Here is a 19,726-nt window from a genome sequence, read left to right as displayed (position 1 = left end):
AAGATTGTTTATTGTAAGTGGAAATGTTGAAGGATGGTTGGAAGAAGCTCAAAAGGAGGAAGGAAATTAAAAAGAGAGAAAGATGGGACCAACAGAGTTTTCTGAAGTCCCTTTATATTAGTCAGGGTTCTCTAGAGAGACAGACCTAATGGAATACATATACATATACATACATATAAAAGAGTTTACTGGGCCAGGTGCCGTGGCTCAAGCCTGTAATCCCAACACTTTGGGAGGCCGAGGCGGGTGGATCACGAGGTCAAGAGATCGAGACCATCCTGGTCAACATAGTGAAACCCCGTCTCTACTAAAAATACAAAAAATTAGCTGGGCATGGTGGCTTGTGCCTGTAATCCCTGCTACTCAGGAGGCTGAGAAAGGAGAATTGCCTGAACCCAGGAGGCGGAGGTTGCGGTGAGCCGAGGTCGCGCCATTGCACTCCAGCCTGGGTAACAAGAGCGAAACTCCATCTCAAAAAAAAAAAAAAAAGAGCTTACTAAATGTTAACTCACATGATCACAAGGTCCCACAATAGGCCGTCTGCAGGCTGAGGAGCCAGGAGGGCCAGTCCTAGTCCCCAGACTGAAGAACTGGGAGTCTGATGTTCGAGGGCAGGAAGTATCCAGCACAGGAGAAAGATGCAGGCTGGGAAGCTAGGCCAGTCTCTCTTTTCACATTTTTCTGCCTGCGTTATATTCTGGCTGTGCTGGCAGCTGATTAGATGGTGCCAACCCAGATTAAGGGTGGGTCTGCCTTTCCCAGTCCACTGACTCAAATGTTAGTCTCCTTTGGCAGCACCCTCACAGACACACCCACGAACAAGATTTTGTATCCTTCTATCAAATCAAGTTGACCCTCAGTATTAACCATTACACCCTATGACTTCTACCATATTTCCTAACTTTGATCTCACAAGAGATTCGTATGTTAACCAGAGTCTACTTTAAAATACTTTGGCATGGACAGTCTGATAAACTTGGGAACAGTGGTTTCACTTTAAGGCTGGTCAGCTACCCCCAGGGGGTCTACAATTGTCAACAGGTCTAAAGAGCAGTCATCCAAATGGAAAGTCATACCAGTAAAATAAATAGGTAAATAAATAAAATAGAGCTTTAAGACAATGCAGGAAGTACTAAACAAATATAAAATGGGCTGTGATGAAAGGATACAATTTTTAGATGTAGAGTCTGGGCTCTTGCATAGCTTCCCTAGCCCCTTAATGCTATTAATGTATCCAACGCTATTAATGTATACATATTAATGTAGCCAACATATACTAAGGATATTTATGTAATTATTCAATGTGCTATAAACAATTTTTAATCATGAAACAAGGGCAATCATTTATGAATAAGAATAAGTAATTTGACCTTAACCCAAGGTGAAAATTGTCAGGTTGGACGCATTTTTAATTTTGCCATGGATTCTGAGCTTTATTACTTTGCACTCAAAGGGCAATTAGCTTAGATAGTGGTTTCTGATATTCAAGCATTTTTCTTTTGTGCATCTAACCAAATTGCGTTTGCAATAATAAGCCTCCCTGAAGTCAATAGGTCTTTGGAATAAAAGAGCGTGGAACACTGAAGAGAATTGAGATGGAGTCCCACGAAGGACAAAGTTGAGAGCCTAATGCAGCCTTTTATCTTCCCCATTAAATGGGCATGCAAATCAGAGGCTCAAGTGAGTCAACCTTCTTGTAACTGATATGATTTCCTGGATGGCTCAAGAAAACATAATGTCTCTACGCTCAGTGGAAGCCCTTCAATAAAGCACTAAATTGAAAAGATATATTTCAATGCAGCTGTTCATTGTCTTTTCAATTCTATCACTTTCCCACTTAATGTACTTATTTCTTTCACACATAATAAGCCTTAGTATGGGGAGAGGAGACTGGCAGGAGAGACAACTGAGCCATTCAGGGTTTCTAGTGGTCTTATCGGATAATCACAGAAGGTTAGAGCCACTGAGGGAACACAGTCTGTAGAGGAAAGAGCAATGACGATATGGCCGCAGGCTCAGCGGCTGGGCCTGTGTTGAGAGTCTGCCGAGATCTTTCTGACCAATTCTAACAATTGCTGCAGTCTTCTCCAGATCAACCAATTATTTGGTTGAATTAAGAAACCAGTGGTTATTTTGACTTTTCTCTCTAGCCCAATGCTAAATTGAAGTTTGCATTTTACCATCGCTGCGATCAATTCATGATTAAATCGGGACTCAGTTTGAGATACAAAGCAACTTGCAAATTATGTTTGAAAGTCAGTAAATCATTGTCAACTCATTTTGTGGCCTTGGAAATACACCAAAGACGTGTAAAAATAGCACGAACTACATACTTTTCTTCGAAAAATCCAAGCAGCCAGTGATCTGTGAATTTTTTTTCCTTTCCTTGTTTATTTTCTTTTATCATATTTTTATTGTGATAATATGTTATCCTAAAAGTAGTTGGTTCTGATCCATTTGTTTTCATTTACAGTGGCCAGATACGTTTCCAAGAGTGCTTATATCCCATTAGGATTTGGAGGGCTCCACACCTGGGTGGCTTATCGCCTTACGTTTTCCATCCTTGCCACTACACCTTTCAAAGGACTAAAGCGTTTAATGACTCTGGTCCATGGTAAAACAGGGGCAAATATTTACCTGGGGAACCTAAGCTTGTCTCACCTTCTCATAATGTTGCATCTTCCCCCAAACTGTTCATTGTCTATCACAAAAGTGTAACAGGTATGCAATGTTAATCAAATATCCAGGAGAAAGTTGGCAAAGAGATGTCATTTATTATGGCAGTTCAGACTGGCTGATTGGTGACAGTGGCTTGGTTAGCTACGTCCAGGGTTAGTGGAATGAGAGTGGTTAAGAAGCAATGTCTGACAGGTGCACTCCTCAGGCACTTGTCCTCCCTCCTACTTCCAAAGTATGCTTGGGCTCTATGCATTGATTGAACAAGTGCTCCAGAAGGTGCAATAAACAGAACATCTTTTTAATAGGTTCATTGGCACTCAGTACACACACAAGCCTTTTCTTTTCTGTACCCTCAGGGGTCAGAGAAAACCTCTGCACATGGTAACTATACCCTCTGCATAGGCAGGCCTATAAAGGAGCTCCTGACCAAAGCCCTGCAGCAAGAGGCCTCTAAATGGAATGGCAGAGAGATTGCAGCACAGATTTCGAGTCCAGCACCTACCTTCTGCTCCCATTCATGGTTCTTGTGCCGCACTGAACACTGGGAGACCATGGGGCTAGGGAGTTTCTCTTAGGAAGAAAAGTTGAAACATGACCCTCGCCTCAGAGGTGGCCATCCGCTGGCTTCGTCATTGGTACTTGCCTCCAGCAATCTATTGATCCTGGAAAATCCAACTACCTGCCACCTTGAGCCTGTCTCTAGTGAGCTTTATGGATATCATTCATCGTTTTAGGTGGTGTGCCCCTTCCAGATAAGGAGCTCTGTGAGTTTAGGCTGTATGTTTTATTCAGCTATTTCTTTTATAATGGTAGTGTTTTGATTATGCTAGATAGGGCTTGAGACTCGAGTGGTCTCATTTCTGTGAGTTCTCCTGCTTTTATTGTTTTCCCTTAGAAAATGTTTATGCCAGGTGCAGTGGCTACACCTGTAAACCCAGCAACTCAGGAGGCTGAGGCGGGAGGGAAACTTGAGGCCAGGAGTTTCAGACAAGCCTGGGCAACATAGTGAGAACTATTTAACAATTTTTTAAATTAATCAATTTAATAAAACAGCTGGGCGTGGTTGTGTGTGTCTGTAGTCCCCGCAACATGGGAGACTGAGGTTGGGGGGAATCACTTGAGCCCGGAAGCCGAAGTTGCAGTGAGCTATGATCGCTCCACTGTACTCCAGCCTGGGCAACAGAGCAAGACTCTGTCTTGAAAAACAAAAACAGAACAAGTTTTGAGATTTTGGTGTTCAGTTTTAGTCCAGTTTTCATGTTCCATCTTCCTCTTTCTTTCCTCAAGATCCACCCTCTCATTCTCACTTTTACTCTCATGTTGTCTCTCCCTTTCCTTCTTTCTATTTCTCCTTGTGCCACCTCTCTTATATAAAATAGTGTCTTTTACTGTGACCCTCCCTGTTTGTAGCATAACTGGAAACTTTCACATATCCATCCAAACTTTCACACACTCTTGCAGTGGGCTGCACATTCTCTTTCACTGTGGGTCTGAAGAGTTGGGTGGCTTTTCCTGTTCACAAGTGGAGCAAGGTGTGGTGGCAGGAACGCACCCAGGATGCCTGGATTCTCTCACTTCTAGTAATTGTATGATTAGGGGCAAGTCAACCTCTCTCTGTTTCTTCATCTTTTAGAAAAAGGGTAGTTCTCCCTGCCCTATCTATTTTGCAGAGTTTTTACAGAGATCAAATAAAGAAATGATCATGAAGTCTCTCTGTAAAGTATACATTGCTATGTAAATGCTATCTTATTATTGCTATCTTTTTGTAAATCAGGTCACTCCACTGTAAGGTGCTAATTATGCTACAGGAGGATCAGATTGTCCTCTGCAGGCACTTAATCAAATAATGACAGCCTTTAGGCAATGCCTATCCCATGTAATTAATTCTCACTTATCTGAAATCCTCTTCATCATTTCATAGAATGCTGCCCAATTTCCTGATATTAACCATGAACACAGCCAGACTCAAGAGGAGGAAGCTAGTGGGACCATGGCAGTCAAGGACACACCGTCAGCACCCAGGCTTCCTCCCACATTCCTCATCTTTGCCCTAAACACATTTGCGCAGGTCTCCAGATCCCTTCCAGCCCATCTTAGATAAAACTATGTAGGAAAAATGTGCTTCTAATATAGAGGTTTCCATTTGGACACCTTGAATTTGAACCACGACTCAAACTTTTTTAATGCTACCCTCTGTTTCCCTACTGGACCTTAAAGACAATTGGCACCGAAGCTTAATAAAATAATCAAATGTGTGTAATCTATGCTATGCAATTTGAGAGAATTTCCCTCAAAATCTCTTCTGGACCTTGATTTAAAATTAAGATTTATACCAAAAAGGCAATGAATATTAATGTGATATTTTAGATGATATCTAATGAAAAATCTCAAATATCATAGAATGTAATTAATTTATATTTTCAATATGCCAGTTTGTCACCAACTATGGGAATTTGATTTCTAAAAATCCCCTTGGTAGAAGAATTCAGATTTGTGAAATAAAAGATCATACAGAAAAAAAATTAGTAGAGTTAAGAGTCACAGTAAACCTTAAAAGGTCCTTAAAAATATATTTCTATTATATCATCCAGCAACCTCACTTCTGGGTATGTATTCAAAAGAACTGAAATCAGGTTCTTGAAGAGCTATTAGCATTACTGTGTTCACTGCAGCACTACTCACAATTTCTAAAATGTGAAAACAAATGTCCATCAACAGATACATGACTAAAGAAATTTGGTATACACGTACAGTGGAAAACTGCTCAGCCTTAAAAAAGAACAAAATTCTGTAATAGACAACACCATGGATTGACCTTGAGGACATTATGTCAGGTGAAATTTAGCCAGACACAGAAAGGCAAGCACTGCATGATCCCACTGAGATGAGTTATCTAAAATAGCCAAAGTTAGAAAACAAACACTGGAATGGTGGTTACCAGGAGCTGGAAGTAGGAGGAGATGGGAGTTAGTAATCAATAGGGGCAGAGTTTCAGTTAACTAAGACGATTAACCTTCTGAGGTCTGTTGTACAAAATTCTATGTATAGTCAACAATAATGAAATGTATACTTAAAATTTGTTAAGAGGGTAGATCTTATATTAACTGTTAATGCAATCAAGTAAGCATTTTGAAATATACATCACTGTCAATTTCAAGAAAACAATAAATGCAGCATATTCCTTAAAGACAGAATCAATGAGATTAAGTTTTTATCATTTGAAAGCCATCTTCTGGTTGTCATTTACCTCGAATCAACCTTCATGAGACAAAAAAGGCTGTGGTGAACTGAATTGTCCCCAAACTCCCATTTGCATATTGAAGACCTAACCCCCAATGAGATGGTGTTTGGAGATGTGGCCTTTTGCAGAAAATTTGCTTTAGATGAAGTCATGAAGATAAGGTCCTCCTCATGAAGATAAGATAAGTCATGAAGTCATGAAGATCGGTGCCTTTATAAGATACACCAGAGAGCTTACTGGCTTGTTTGCTCTCTCTTTCTATGCCTGCTCATGCAAAGAAGAAATCATATGAGCACACAGGGAAATGGCAGCCATCTATAAGCCAGGAAGAGAACCCTCACCAGAACCACACGCAGTTGGCACCCTGATCATGGACTTCCAGCTTCCAGAAGTGTGAGAAAATAAATCTGTTTTTTAAACCACCAAGTCTATGGTATTTTGTTATAGCAGCCCAAGCAGACTAAGATAAAGGCAAATACCAAAATGGGGTCCTAAAGTTCCAAGGGAAAACAAATAGATTAGCTAACAGCATAGGAAACAAAGGTGTGGGGAACAAAGGCAAATGATCAAAACTGAGTCTGAGAACCTAGGAAGGAACTGAAGAAATAAAGAAGTAACAGCAATAGGACGGATCAGAATAGTCAGGGATAAGACATTAACTCCGGCAGCAGATTTTGCACATTCCAGGTAAACTATTGTGTGGACAGCCAGGTCCATCTGAAGACACCAGAAAGCATGAGGAGCAATGCATTATTATTATCTCAACTATTCCTAACAAGCAGGACTCACAATTTGGATACATGCGAAATACTATTGTTATAGTTACCAAAAAAACCTACACTGGACGTTTGCATAAGGGCTTGAGATTGGGGACAACTACTATGACATTTTGCAAAGATCTGTTTTCATGGGTGGAATGTCCATCACGCTTCATTTTAGATGTCCTCCAATCTGATAAACAACAAAAGCGTTCTAAGGATCCATTTATTCAGAAGAAATGGAAATTCAGAATTAACTTTAAACCTTCCATAAAGCTGTTCTACATCCGAAGAAAAAGGTATTTTCTTCGCCAGCCTTTGTGGTTTTCATTTCAATCATTATACGAATAACCAAGATCTCTTCTGATGTAAATATCGGTATTTGGAGAGATCCACCTTTTTATATTGTATTCCTGAATGTCTTTAACCAGAATTCTAGAAGGTAGATAGCCATGTTCTTGAATTGGCTGATTTCTCTAACCAAATCCCTACTCTGCCTTTGTGGATATATAAATACATACACTAGTTCTCTGTATCAACGGGTTCTGCACTCATTGACTCAACCAAGGATCAAAAATATTTGAAAAATAAAAAATAAAAATATAGCAATAAAAAATATAAATTTTAAAAATAGAGTATAGCAACTAATTACATAACATTAACATTGTATTTCAGGTATTACAATTAATCTAGAGGTGATTTAAAGTATACAAGAGGATGTGCATAGGTTATATGCAAATACCACACCATTTTATATAAGAAACTTGAGCATCCACAGATTTTGGTATCCATGGGAGAAGGAGTTTTCCTGGAATCAATTCCCCATGTATACCAAGGGATTACTATATAGCAAGTATGTGTTTCCTATGGCTGCTGTCACAAATTACCACAATTTTAGGGGCTTAAAACAACAAATCTTTATTATCTTACAGTCCTAGGGATCAAAAGTCCAACATGGGTGTCACTGAGCTGATTTCAAAGTGTCAGCAAGGGTGTGTTCCTTTCTGGAGGTCTAGGTGTAAATCTGTTTCCTCAACTTTTCAAGCTTCTAGAGGCTGCCTACAGTCCTTGGCTCATGGCTCCTTCCACCTTCAAGCCAGCAATGACAGATCACATCCTTCTCACACATGTTAACACAAACTCATCTGCCTCCATCTTTCACATGCAAGGATCCTTATAAGTACGTTGGACTCATCCGGATAATCCAGGATGATCTCCCTATTTTAACAACAACTGATTAGTAACCTTAACTCTATCTACAATCTTAATTCCCCTTTGTCATGTAACAACATATTCCCAGATTCCAGGGATTAGGATGTGAGCACCTTTGTGTGTGTGTGTGTGTGTGTGTGTGTGTGTGTGTGTGTATGTGTGTATACGTGTGTATACGTGTGTATATGTGTGTATGTGTGTGTGTATGTGTATCTGTGTATGTGTGTGCGTGCATGTGTGTGTATGTGTGTGTGTGTGTATAAGTGTGGCAGGGCACATTATTTTGCCTATGACAGCATATTTGTTACAGGTTAGAGAGAGGAGATTGTTATTTAAGATCTGGTTCCACATCTATAATTCGATAAAATTACTCATTGAAATTATGTATTGAAGTACCTTCAATAAATAACACTAATAGAGGAACTATAAATATTTTACTTTATATTATCAAAATTATATTGAGTATGAAATATGAAAAGTGACTAGGATTGATTAAAATGAGCAAAGTGGAGTCAGTACTTCCAACATCCAAATTTAATAGTGATACATATGGCCTCAATACTCCCAGTGCTTTAGCAAGTTTCTAAATTTTTTATTTTTGGACACAGAGTTTTGCTCTTGTTGCCCAGGCTGGAGTGCAATGGTGTGATCTTGGCTCACTGCAACCTCTGCCTGCTGGATTCAAGCGATTCTCCTGCCTCAGCCTCCCGAGTAGCTGGGATTACAATCGTGTGCTACCACATCTGGCTAATTTTTATATTATTAGTAGAGACAGAGTTTCACCATGTTGGCCAGGATGGTCGCGAACTCCTGACCTCAGGTGACCCAGCTGAGGCCTCAGCCTCCCAAAGTGCTGGGATTATAGGCGTAAGCCACCACCCTGGCCGCTTTAGTAAGTTTTGATGCGACTATGTTTATATCTGCCACTTTATAGCCAAGGTTCCTGGTGCCCCTAATCTATTCTAGTCTCAATTTGCTACTGAAGTTCATTACATTATGTTAATTATTAACATATTTATTTTCTTTTTCAACATATCTGAAGTTAGAGAAATTCATCGTCAAAAGAATCTTCTCAGATCTATCAGAACGACTGCCTGTCAATTCAGAATAAAGGTAGTCACTGAATGGATTCTTTCTAAGATTTTCACGATCAAAGTCTTAATTATTTCAGATTAAGCTTCATTTAGCAAAATGTTTAGTTTTAGAGATGTACCTTTTTCAGGCAAAGCACTGGACTCCATCCATATTAGTCAGCTTGGGCTTCCAGAACAAAATACCATAGACTGGATGGCTTAAACAACCTAAGTTTATGTTTTAATGGTTCTGGAGACTGGTATTCCAATTCTGGCAGGATTCTCTTCCAGGCTTGCAGTAAGCTGCCTTTTTACTGTGTCTTCACATGGCAGAGAGAGAGAGCAAGGAGGCACTCTGGTGTCTCTTCCTATAAGGGCACTAATCCCATCATAAGGGCCCCATCTGCATGACCTCACCTAACCTTATTTATCTCCCAAAGGTCCCATCTCCAAATATAATTACATTACATCTTAGAGCTTCAACAAATGAATTTTGGGAGCACACAAGTTAATTCACAGCACAATGTAAAGAGCAGGTTGGGCAAACTCCCAAAATTACAGCAGAGATTCTTTCCACATCAAACCAAGAACAGTATATGGCACATAGTAGTTGTTCAATGAATACTTGTTGAATAAATTGAAAAAAGGAACAAATGTCTATAACTAGACCTGTTTTTCCAGCAGTATGGTGACACAAATTAAAGATTCAGTAGGCATTTATTAAACAAATGAATCATTATTGAATTAATGCCCACAAACTCTATCATTGGAAATCAACCCTGAACTTCATTTTATTAGTTGGATGGATGATCTCACTACTGGATGCCAAGCTTCCTTGTTGATCTTGGTTTGCTGTCATAGATTTTCATTTCCATTATGGAACCTCTAATTGTTACCCGTGCCTGCAAGAAAAGACTGAGGGAAAAGGAAGGCTGAATAAGGCAGGCCTGGGATCTAATCCCAAAGTAGACACCTTTTATTTGGGTGAAACTGAGCAAATCTCCTTGATAATATTAATGTTTCCGGCGTGTCAAATATCTTCAAAGGAAAATGTTGTGGAGTAAAATTAAATCATTTTAAACAAAATTATATTTTACCAGTTTATAGCTGTATCTCAGTAAATGCCCATAGTGGCCTACTTCCATTTTCTAGAAATCCTGACTCTTCTGTAGGAATTGTCTCTAAAATTGTGTTCAGTTTGGATGCCATAGTTAGTCCAGGTCCTCTGCCTTCTTGATGAGGTCCCTGGGGTTTGTTCTGCCAGATCTTTCCTCTGGTGGCCTCAGTACATACAGGGAGCAGGCATGTGTCCCAAGCTCAGCCAATCAGGCATCCACTTAAGACTCTGTCTGCTGAAAACAGTGCTGTGAAGACAGATGAAACTGCTGACGTTCATTCTTTCCAGCAGTAACACCTTAATCAACATGTAATTTTTGTTCTGATTTCTGTCTTATTTCCCAGTCTGATTCTCTGGTTTTTCATTAAACTATGTGAAATCTGTAATACCCTTCTAATACAGTCAGCCAGAGTTAGATTCTCTAGCACACAACTGCAAAACACTAACGGAAACAAGTTCCTCATCCTGTTTCTTCAGCCAATACCACCTGCAGAGAGTCCTGTCCTCCTTGCTACTGACTGCTAATATGTGCGGTTCAGCACCAGGAAAGTAATCTGCCTTTTCTAGTCATTTGATCTGGTATATTTCACTATGGTCACAACATCTTAAAAGACATTTACCCTAATTATCTAGGTATTTAGATGTTCACAAAATATCTAAAATCTAGATATTTACCAATATGTCTAGAAGAGCAATGAGCAATTGTGACATTATAGCACACAGGAGAATTGACAGAGTAAAAACCAGTGGCCCAGAGGAGAGAAAGCTTAAAATATAGATGTGTAAATGCTTTAATCATCCAACTGACTCTGCAGAACTCCACATGACAGACTTAGGTACCAATACATAGAAGATAAAATAAGGCAGCATTCAGGCCAAATTTTAGCGAAACAAAATATTACTAATTAGAATGACTTCCCCTTCCCCAGTAAAACGGTCTGACTGTAACTGAAATTATAAATGACCATTATAGAGAATATTCAAGCAGAAATCGCACGTCTACCTTAGACACATATGAAGTGGAAAATTGGGCACCATGGTTATTTAAAACTTACGTTCTCAAAATAACTTCTGTCGTTACTCTTTGCCTCTCTCAAGTAAGACAAAAAGCATAGCATTTAGCAAACAAACAAACCAACCCACCAGAAATAATCAAAAAAAGAAGGGAAGCAATATTTTAGGAAACAGCAAAGGTCCTAAACTTCCCTTCCTACCCCTGCCACTCATTTGAAGAAAAGTAAACAGAGGACCGAGTATAATTATCCTCAAGGAAGCCGTGTGGAAGTAGCAGCACACCTCTGTGCCCCACCATGTACACACAACACCTCCTCGGAACAGGAAAACCTCCTAGAGCATAATACTATAATTTTTTCTGACTAGAAAGAAACTCAAAAGCAAAGTAGGAACACGGTAAGTGCATGTAGCTATAAACAGGGATGTAGCAGAATAGAGGCCCACAGGTAAGTAAGGGGGAAATTCTAAGGAATAAGAGACCCAGGAGAAAGGGTTTTACTTACCTACTGGCAGTCATCCTGCCTGAAGCCACTTAACTTGAAAGCCCGTGTGTTTGCCAAACTCTTATTTCCATGTTTCTTTTTTCCTCTGCTAGCTAAGTGTGGGAATGGCAGCTGGAGGGAGGACAGTGATGCCAGAGAATGAACACCTAAGACGAATCATTTCTGTCAGCAGTAGAGTTTCCAAGACTCCATCTTGAATTGGGGAAATGATCAGAAGTCTAAAGACACTACTCACTAACATAGGATAAAGCCCCACCACGGTAGAAAGGGCCCTAGAGGTGAATCTAAATAAAAGTACTGCCGAATTATCCATTCTCGGAACCCTAGGATGCAGAAAACAAAATAGACTTTACCTGCAAGCTACACTTAGGAGACAGACACAAAAGGTCTTAACAAAGCCCAATGTGAGATAAATGGAAAGGAGAAAGGGAAAACATGGCAACTGTGCAAAAGATGTTATCATTTTTAAAAAGCAAAAGACAGAATATATGTGGTACGTAAACAATCCATTCCAGGAGAAAACATAACTGAATAGATCAGGAGAAAATTTGCCATTATGAGTGCTCTAATCTTAAGAGGAACAGGAAAACAATGGAAAGGGCAGCCAAAAAAGATGGTAGGATAAGATAAGACGAAAAATATAATTGGAGAACTATATAAACAAATCAGAGCTGAAAAACTTTATTATTAAAATAATAAATAAAATGAGCACACAATCATAGCTATAAGACTGAATAATTATAAAGAGCCTACTATGAGCCAGACACTGTTGAAATATTTTTAGTCCATTACACATATAATCCTCACAAGATCACTGTAAGGTAAGAATTTTACAGATGAGGAATTTGAAGTACAAATGGCTAAGTAGCTTTCCAAAGAACACAGAGCTCTGAAGGGGCAAAGCCAGGATTTGAACCTGGCAGATTGATCTCAGAGCCCATACTCTTTAGCCATTATACTATACGGCCTCTCAGTAGAACTTGAATAAAGAGCCAAAATAGCGAACCTTAGAGTGAGTGTAGCCTCTTTCAAAAAAATGGGAATCACCAGAAACCATTTTGTCAGCAATTCAAGATGCCAAGTGGACTTTGTACGACTGCCTATTATGAAATACAAACCTTGAAAGCATCTCCTGGAGATGTAGATAATTATGTTAAGACAAGACTTAAAAATAGAAACTTCCTCACAGAGAAGCTATATAATTTTTTCAGGTCACACAACTGGAAAGTTTTGGAGCTAAAATTCAAATCTGGCTGTCTAGTTCCAATTATTCTGTGCTTCACATGGTGCTGGACATATAAGGGATTGTGTGTGTGTGTGTGTGTGTGTGTGTACACACCATTAGTAACATAGACCAAAGAAAAAACTTACTTAAAATAAGCAAACTAAATGCAAAGGAAAAGGAAATGTATAAAGAAAATAAAAAGACAACAGAATGGAAAGACAATGACATTTCAACACAAGTATAATTGGAATCTTTGAAAGTGACAACCCAATTCATGGAACAGAGAAAAAAATTAACCTGAAGATAAAATAGAATAAACATTTTCTAAAATGGAAGGGAAAATGTGCAAACTAAAATGTTTGGGGAAATGTTGATACAGAACATTGCCACAAAGTATATCTTTGTAAAGTTGCTGATTATCAAATATAAATTCGGGAATAAATCTTTCAGCAATTAAGGCAGAAATAGTAAGTCACTGATAAGTGAAAAAAACGTATCTGAGACTGCTCTCAAATCTTACTGCAGCAGTTATCAATGTCAAAATAGTGTGGCAAAGTCTGAAAGTTTTGAGTGAAGGTGTGATCCAAAATGTCACACTTTAAAAAAACCTCTTTAATTAGTAATTCATGTATACATTTTTAAAAATTCAACTGTACATAAAAACATATACTAAAAATAAGAATTTTCTTCTCACAGCTCTGTCTCCATCAAAGAGGTAAATAATGGTTATTGGTTACATATTTTATTTACTATTTTATACATATACAAGCATATATATTTTATTAGCTTGGGTTCCCTGAAATCAGAGCTGATACAAAACTTTTTTGTAGGCAGTCTGACAACATGATCCCAAGGAGGAGGAGGAGCAATCAGGGAAGTTAAACAAGTTAAGGAAAAAAAAGGCAATACCAAAATGCAGCATTGAATTGGCCACTACTGTGACCAGTGAGAGCTGGATTCTGAGGGGGCTTCTGGAAAGCTTCAAAAAATGTGACTGTTAATTGTCCACCTGAGTGTGAAATGAGAAGCACTTACCTAGTGGTTCCTGTCGTTTATTGATGGAGGATATCCTACCAGTTAACTTTCTTACTCTTCTATACTGCAAATGCATGAATGTTGAATGGGTTTCTGTGAGAGTCTCTCTCTCTCTCTGCAGCTTCAGAGAAGCTCTGGGTCAGTGCTATGGACTGAAGGTTTGTGTCTCTCTATGATTCCTATGTTGAAGCCCTAACCCCTCAATGTGATATTATTTGGAAGTGGAGCCTTTGGAGATAATAAGGTTTTAAGGAGGTCATGAGGGTAGAGCCCCCATTATGGAGTGAGTGTCCTTATAAGAAGAGGAAGAGACTGAAATTCACTCTCTCTGTCACGTGAAGACACAGAGAGAAGGCAGCCTTCTGAAAACCAGGAGGAAAGCCCTTACCAGGAGCTAAATGGACTGGCACATTGACCTTGGATTTTCTAAGCCACCCAGTCTGTGGTACTTGTTATGGTAACCTAACCTGACTAAGACAGGCAGGAGCAAATGGTACACAGAGCAGGTCTGAGAAGAGGCACAGTCATGGTGCACCAGTGTGAAGCTTGTTGAAGCCTGCAAAGAACGGGTCATCACAGCAGTGGCTGGAGTTAAGGGTAGATGCTGATTGCATTGAAATAGAGAATAAAACATATCCAATTCACTTATGCATATAAATTTACTACTACACATTATCCCTACAAACCATGACATCCTATTCACAGTGTTCTGTACACTGTTCTAACTGATTAGCAATCTATCTTGCAGACTATAGCCACATCAGCATAAATCTTACACATTTAATGACTACATAGCATTTCATTATATGAATGTACATTATATATTGAACCATTTTCCAACTGATGAATATTGAAATTGCTCTCAGGCTACAAACAATGCTTTGGGAAATACACATCCATAGACATACACTCATTGTACCTTTGTGCATACATGTAATTTTTTTTTTTCTATAAGTTGGATTGCTAGGTCAAAGACTATGGGCTTAAAACATTTTTGTTAACATTGATAAGTTTCTCTCCAAAGAAGGTTTTTCAATTTATACTCTGCCAGAAATGGATAGATGCCTGTGTTCTCACATCTTCAGCATAGTGCATTTTCACATTTAAAACTTTTTTTGCCAAACTAGTAGGTAAAAAAAAAAAAAAGGACTTTGTTTTAATTTGCAATTTTAAAATTACAGATGAGGTTGAGTATTATTATTTACTTGAAAGGCTTCCATATTCTCTTCTGTAAATTGCTTGTTCATATGTGTTGCCCATTTTTTCTATTGCATTTTAGGCGCTTTTGCATTAAGAAAATTAGCCTTTGCCACATTTATTGCAAAGCATTTTCCTGTGTGCTGGTTTTCTTTTGTGGGATTTTGTTTTCCCTTTGATTAAAAGAGAAAGGTTCAAAGAACTAAAAGATCTCAAATACGATGCACCAGCCTCATACCTGCCAGAGTTTAAAAAATTCAAGTAAATCCACAGCCCCTAGAGCAGTTAATGTAACAAAATAACATTCCCAGAATTAATTCTTAGTAGAATCTGATACATCCCACTGGGGTCTATCGCATCCCAGAGACTCAGCAGAACCTGTCAGCAACACTGTGGCAGCTACTGCTGTCTCTTGCAATGTGATTGCTGAAGCCCATGGCATCTGGTTCCAAGGGACAGTTTTTCTCTGTCTTCACATGTGTTTCTGCTAGACGATCTCTCAGCCAATCTCCGAGCAGAAGTGCCTGTGAGGCTTTCTGAAGCTTGTGCCCTCAGGGCTTTCATGTGGGCTGATAGCTGTCCTGATCTCCTCAAGGACCTTTCTTTCCTCTGCTTCTGAATCTTCTGGGCTTACAGTGATGATCATTCTGCCACAGCCTTTCCTGTAGTGGACTGTTTTCTTCCTACTGGGGCTCTTTTCAGGAGGGTGTAGCTAAGGTTTTAACTGCTTAACCTCCTTCTTAAGGGGTTTCCTTTCTTTCTAAGTCTTGTATAATGCTGCCACTCTTGGGCCTTTTTTTTCTTTTAGTATGTGAACATTTCTTCTTCTAATTCTTGTCCAGATTTCTCTATTCTCTAGCAACCCCTCTCTATTCAGATAAATACCAAAATATCTTTGCTTTTGCAAGCCTATATTTAAAAGCAGTTGGATATGTGTATATATTTTTCCATATATGTAGCTAGTCTATCCTGTAAGGTCTCACATTTTCTGAGAAGGAAACTCTCTTTCTTTCTGCAGTCTTTATCAGTCTGTCTTCCTTAATTTTTCTTTCATTTGCCCATAATCCCTGTTTTAATGGTAGTGGGGGGAAAGCATATTTTTAAATACCAATCTAGTTCCTTCTTGATTTCCCCAGGAAACATGATCCTTGGAGTATTCCAGGCAGAAGCCTTCTAAAATCACCTGCTTTACCTTGCAAATTCAAAGTAAGTTCACTGAATTGTTTCTCCATCTCAAACCAAGAAGATGACATATTTGCTATACAACAAAGGTTCAGTTTACTTTTAATTTTTTGTGTGTTAATAAAATCTACTACTTTTGCATAGTGAAGAGATGGCCTGGGCTACTGACATTTGAAGCTAGGTCCAAATTTAGGTGATTAGCATGTGCAGCACCAACTGGAGGCATGGCAGGGGTTAATCTGAACCCAACGCCTGTGACAAGCTCCATGAGTCCAAAATGGCCTCTTTCACCCTGAATGCTGTTCAAAACCAGATAACAAGAAATCAAACTGGGGTCTGCTAATCTAATGTCTGCTAAACCAAGTCTAACACCTCACTAAGGTGCATCTCTCAGATCAGCAACAGCAGCATGATCCTTGCTAGAAATGCAAAATCTTGGGTTCTACCCTAGAATTACAGGATCTAAATCTGCATTTTTACAAGACCCCCTGGGAGATTTTTTTGCACATTTAAGTTTGAGAGCTCTTATATAACTTAGCTCTCTGCAGTCCTTGCTGAGAAAAGAAATTACAGAGAGAAATTCATTGCACCCACAATACTTACAATATCTGCACATTGAAGTTCAGTCTGCTTTAACTGAAACTTAAAGATTCTTTTCTGATCATTTAATCTTTGTCCTAGCTCTTTGCTTTGGTGAAAGTAAAGGTGCAGCATTCAGTGTCAGTGAGATACAGAGCTGTCCTCTCTCTCCCCGCACACTAAGGCTCATACCAGGTAAAGATCAGGCACAGTAAGCAGTGGCTGTAAACCACCTCTCAAATACCTAGGTGTCCTGACACAGTCCCAAACTACCCAACTTGGCCTTTGAGAAATTTCCATTTCTATGTATTATTTTGTCCCCTAAGCCAGTCCTTCATTATCTATTAAAGTCAATATTAAGGGTTTGAAGGTGCTAACAAATAAAACCTCCTCCCAAGTGAGTAACTACGGAGAACTAAGAGAGAAGCATTAAATCAATAAAGATCAAAAGTCAGCGCTGTTGTTGTTAAGCTGATTGGAATACAAGACTTAGAATTGCAACCCAGTGAGCTTCCCAACACTCCAGAGAACCTGGATAAAAAACTGTCTAATCCACTGTCAGGTCCCACAGGGCCAGGCCACTCTTCTCCAAGCAAAGGAAGCATGTGAATTCTGAGGAGCAGCTCCTTTGAAAGAGATAAAGCCAGGCCACTCGCATTCAGCTAAGCTCCCAGTTTCACCAGCCAGACAAGTCATTCCCCCTCCCTTGGGGAGAGACAGCAAGGGTGACAGAGCAGTCAGCAATATCCCACTCATTTATTCTCTTCCATCAGTAGAAATCTGAGGAATGAGAAAGAAGGTACCTAACAAAGTCTTTGCAACATTGAAAGCAAACAAATCTGAAATCAAATACTTTTTTTGGAGAAAAAAAATCACCAAAGCTGAACCCTGAGGAGAGAGAAAACACGGTCTGATAACTATGGAATACATTGAGAAACTCACCAAAATCCTAAATTGCCTAAAAGTACCATGTTTCATAAGGGAAATCCTTAAAACTTTTGAGGAATGATTAATTTCAATACTATTTAAATGTTCCAAGATTGCATGGGGGAAAAAAGGCAATGAAGAGAAAGGCTTGTTCTGCAAAGTCAGCATAATACTTGTACATAAATCTGACCTAAATAGAGTCTAAAAAGAAAAGACCAAGCTCATTTCTGAATATTGACATTAAAATCCTAAGTGTGATTTTTAGCAACTATAATTGGCTAGCGTATTAAAGAGTATTACACCATAACCAAGTCAAGAGATTCTAGAATGCAAAAATGGTTCAAAGCTAAGAAATATATGTATACTTACCACATTTATAAGTCAAGAAAATAATATTAAGAAAATAATAAAAAAGTTCAAGGCTCTACATGCTATAAAAGCATTTGACAAGATTAAAAATATATTCCTGGCTGGGTGTGGTGGTTCATACCTATAATCCCAGCTCTTTGGGAGGCCAAGGCAGGAGGATCACTTGAGGCCAGGAGTTTGAGACCAGCCTGAGCAATATAGCGAGATCCTGTCTTCACAAAAAATTAGCCAGGCCTGGTGACGCATGCCTGTAGTTCTAGCTACTCAGGAAGCTGAGGTGGAAGGATCCCTTGAGCCTAGGAGTTCCAGATTGCAATGAGATATCATTACATCACTGCACTCCAGCCTGGGTGACAGAGCAAGACCTTGTCTCTTAAAAATAAATATATAAATTACATAAATTATATATATATGTATGCATGTATACACCCGACTTTTTAAGATACAAAATCTTAGTAAAGTAGGCATAAAGAACCTCGTGCCTAATGATAAGATGGTAGAAAAATTCTCATTCACATTAAGAACATGACAAAGATATCCAATATCTCCAGTATTATTCAGCTTTTCAGAAAATGTTGTCCAGTATAGAAATGGGAAAGAAGTAGAAAAAGTATTTTTCCCATACCTAAAGAACTCAAAAGAATAAATGATTGGCTCACACCTGCAATTCCAGCACTTTGGGAGGCCAAGGTGGGAGGATCATTTGAGGCCAGGAGTTTGAGATCAGCCTGAGTAACACAGTGGGTCCCAGTCTCTAAAAACAAACAAATTTTAAAAAAAGAATAAATGAAAAGAAGTATATTATTGGCAAAAAGAGAACTTAGTAAGTTTATCAAAAGTTTTTCTATGTCAAATAATAGCTAGTTATAAAAATATAATGGAAAACAACACCTCATTTATAATAATATCTGAAAACATTATAAAATATCTAAGAATAAACTTAATAACATGTATATTTCTAGAATTTTAAAATTTGACCAAAGGGCATAAGAGTAGCCAAATAAAAAGAAGTAGTTATCTTGTTCATAGATTCAATGTTGTAATGATGAGAAAATTTTTAATAAGCTTTATATGATAGTGAATAAACTATCAAAAGGCTCATTTACAACTGAAATTAACATCTGAGAAAAATCATGAAATTTCTGAAAAACCTTAAAAGAAGGAGATTAACTCTACTAGTTATTTAAGAGTATTAATGATAGTATAAATTATCAACACTACAGTAGTAGGAAAGTGAATTATTTAATTATGGATACATGGACAGCTATTTCAGAAAAAAATCATGTATCAGAATAAATTCTAGACATATCTAAGATTTAAATGTAAAAAATCACCATAACAATTTTAGAAGAAAATACTGTATTAATGTACTAATGATCTTTGAGTGGGGAAATCCTTTTTATGAGTGGTACAAAACCTTAAAGCCATAAAGGAAAAGACAGATTGATTTGACTAAATACACTTTAAACAGTATATGTAAAACAAAAATACCAAACTCATAACCCCTCAATGGAACTCATTTTCAGTTTTCTTCTATCCTTATAATAATTTCACTTTCAATCTATCATATAATCAGGTTAAGTATTTTTTCTGAAATCACAGTAGAAGTTCTGTC

The 19,726-nt window shown here is 38.4% G+C and overlaps 1 long non-coding RNA gene across 2 annotated transcripts in view; it reads right to left on the bottom strand.

The window, feature by feature from the left end:
* Positions 1-18,635: 18,635 nt before the first annotated feature.
* Positions 18,636-19,726, bottom strand: part of LOC141585004 (uncharacterized) — a 227,767-nt gene continuing 226,676 nt past the window's right edge. For both annotated transcript variants that reach the window (XR_012518286.1, XR_012518287.1), the window contains exon 7: positions 18,636-18,865. This is a non-coding gene — a long non-coding RNA (uncharacterized LOC141585004). The remainder of the gene's footprint in view (positions 18,866-19,726) is intronic.

This window comes from Saimiri boliviensis, chromosome 7 (assembly GCF_048565385.1).
Source record: "Saimiri boliviensis isolate mSaiBol1 chromosome 7, mSaiBol1.pri, whole genome shotgun sequence".
Lineage (NCBI taxonomy): Eukaryota > Metazoa > Chordata > Mammalia > Primates > Cebidae > Saimiri > Saimiri boliviensis.
This window is presented reverse-complemented; position numbering and strand designations above follow the sequence as displayed.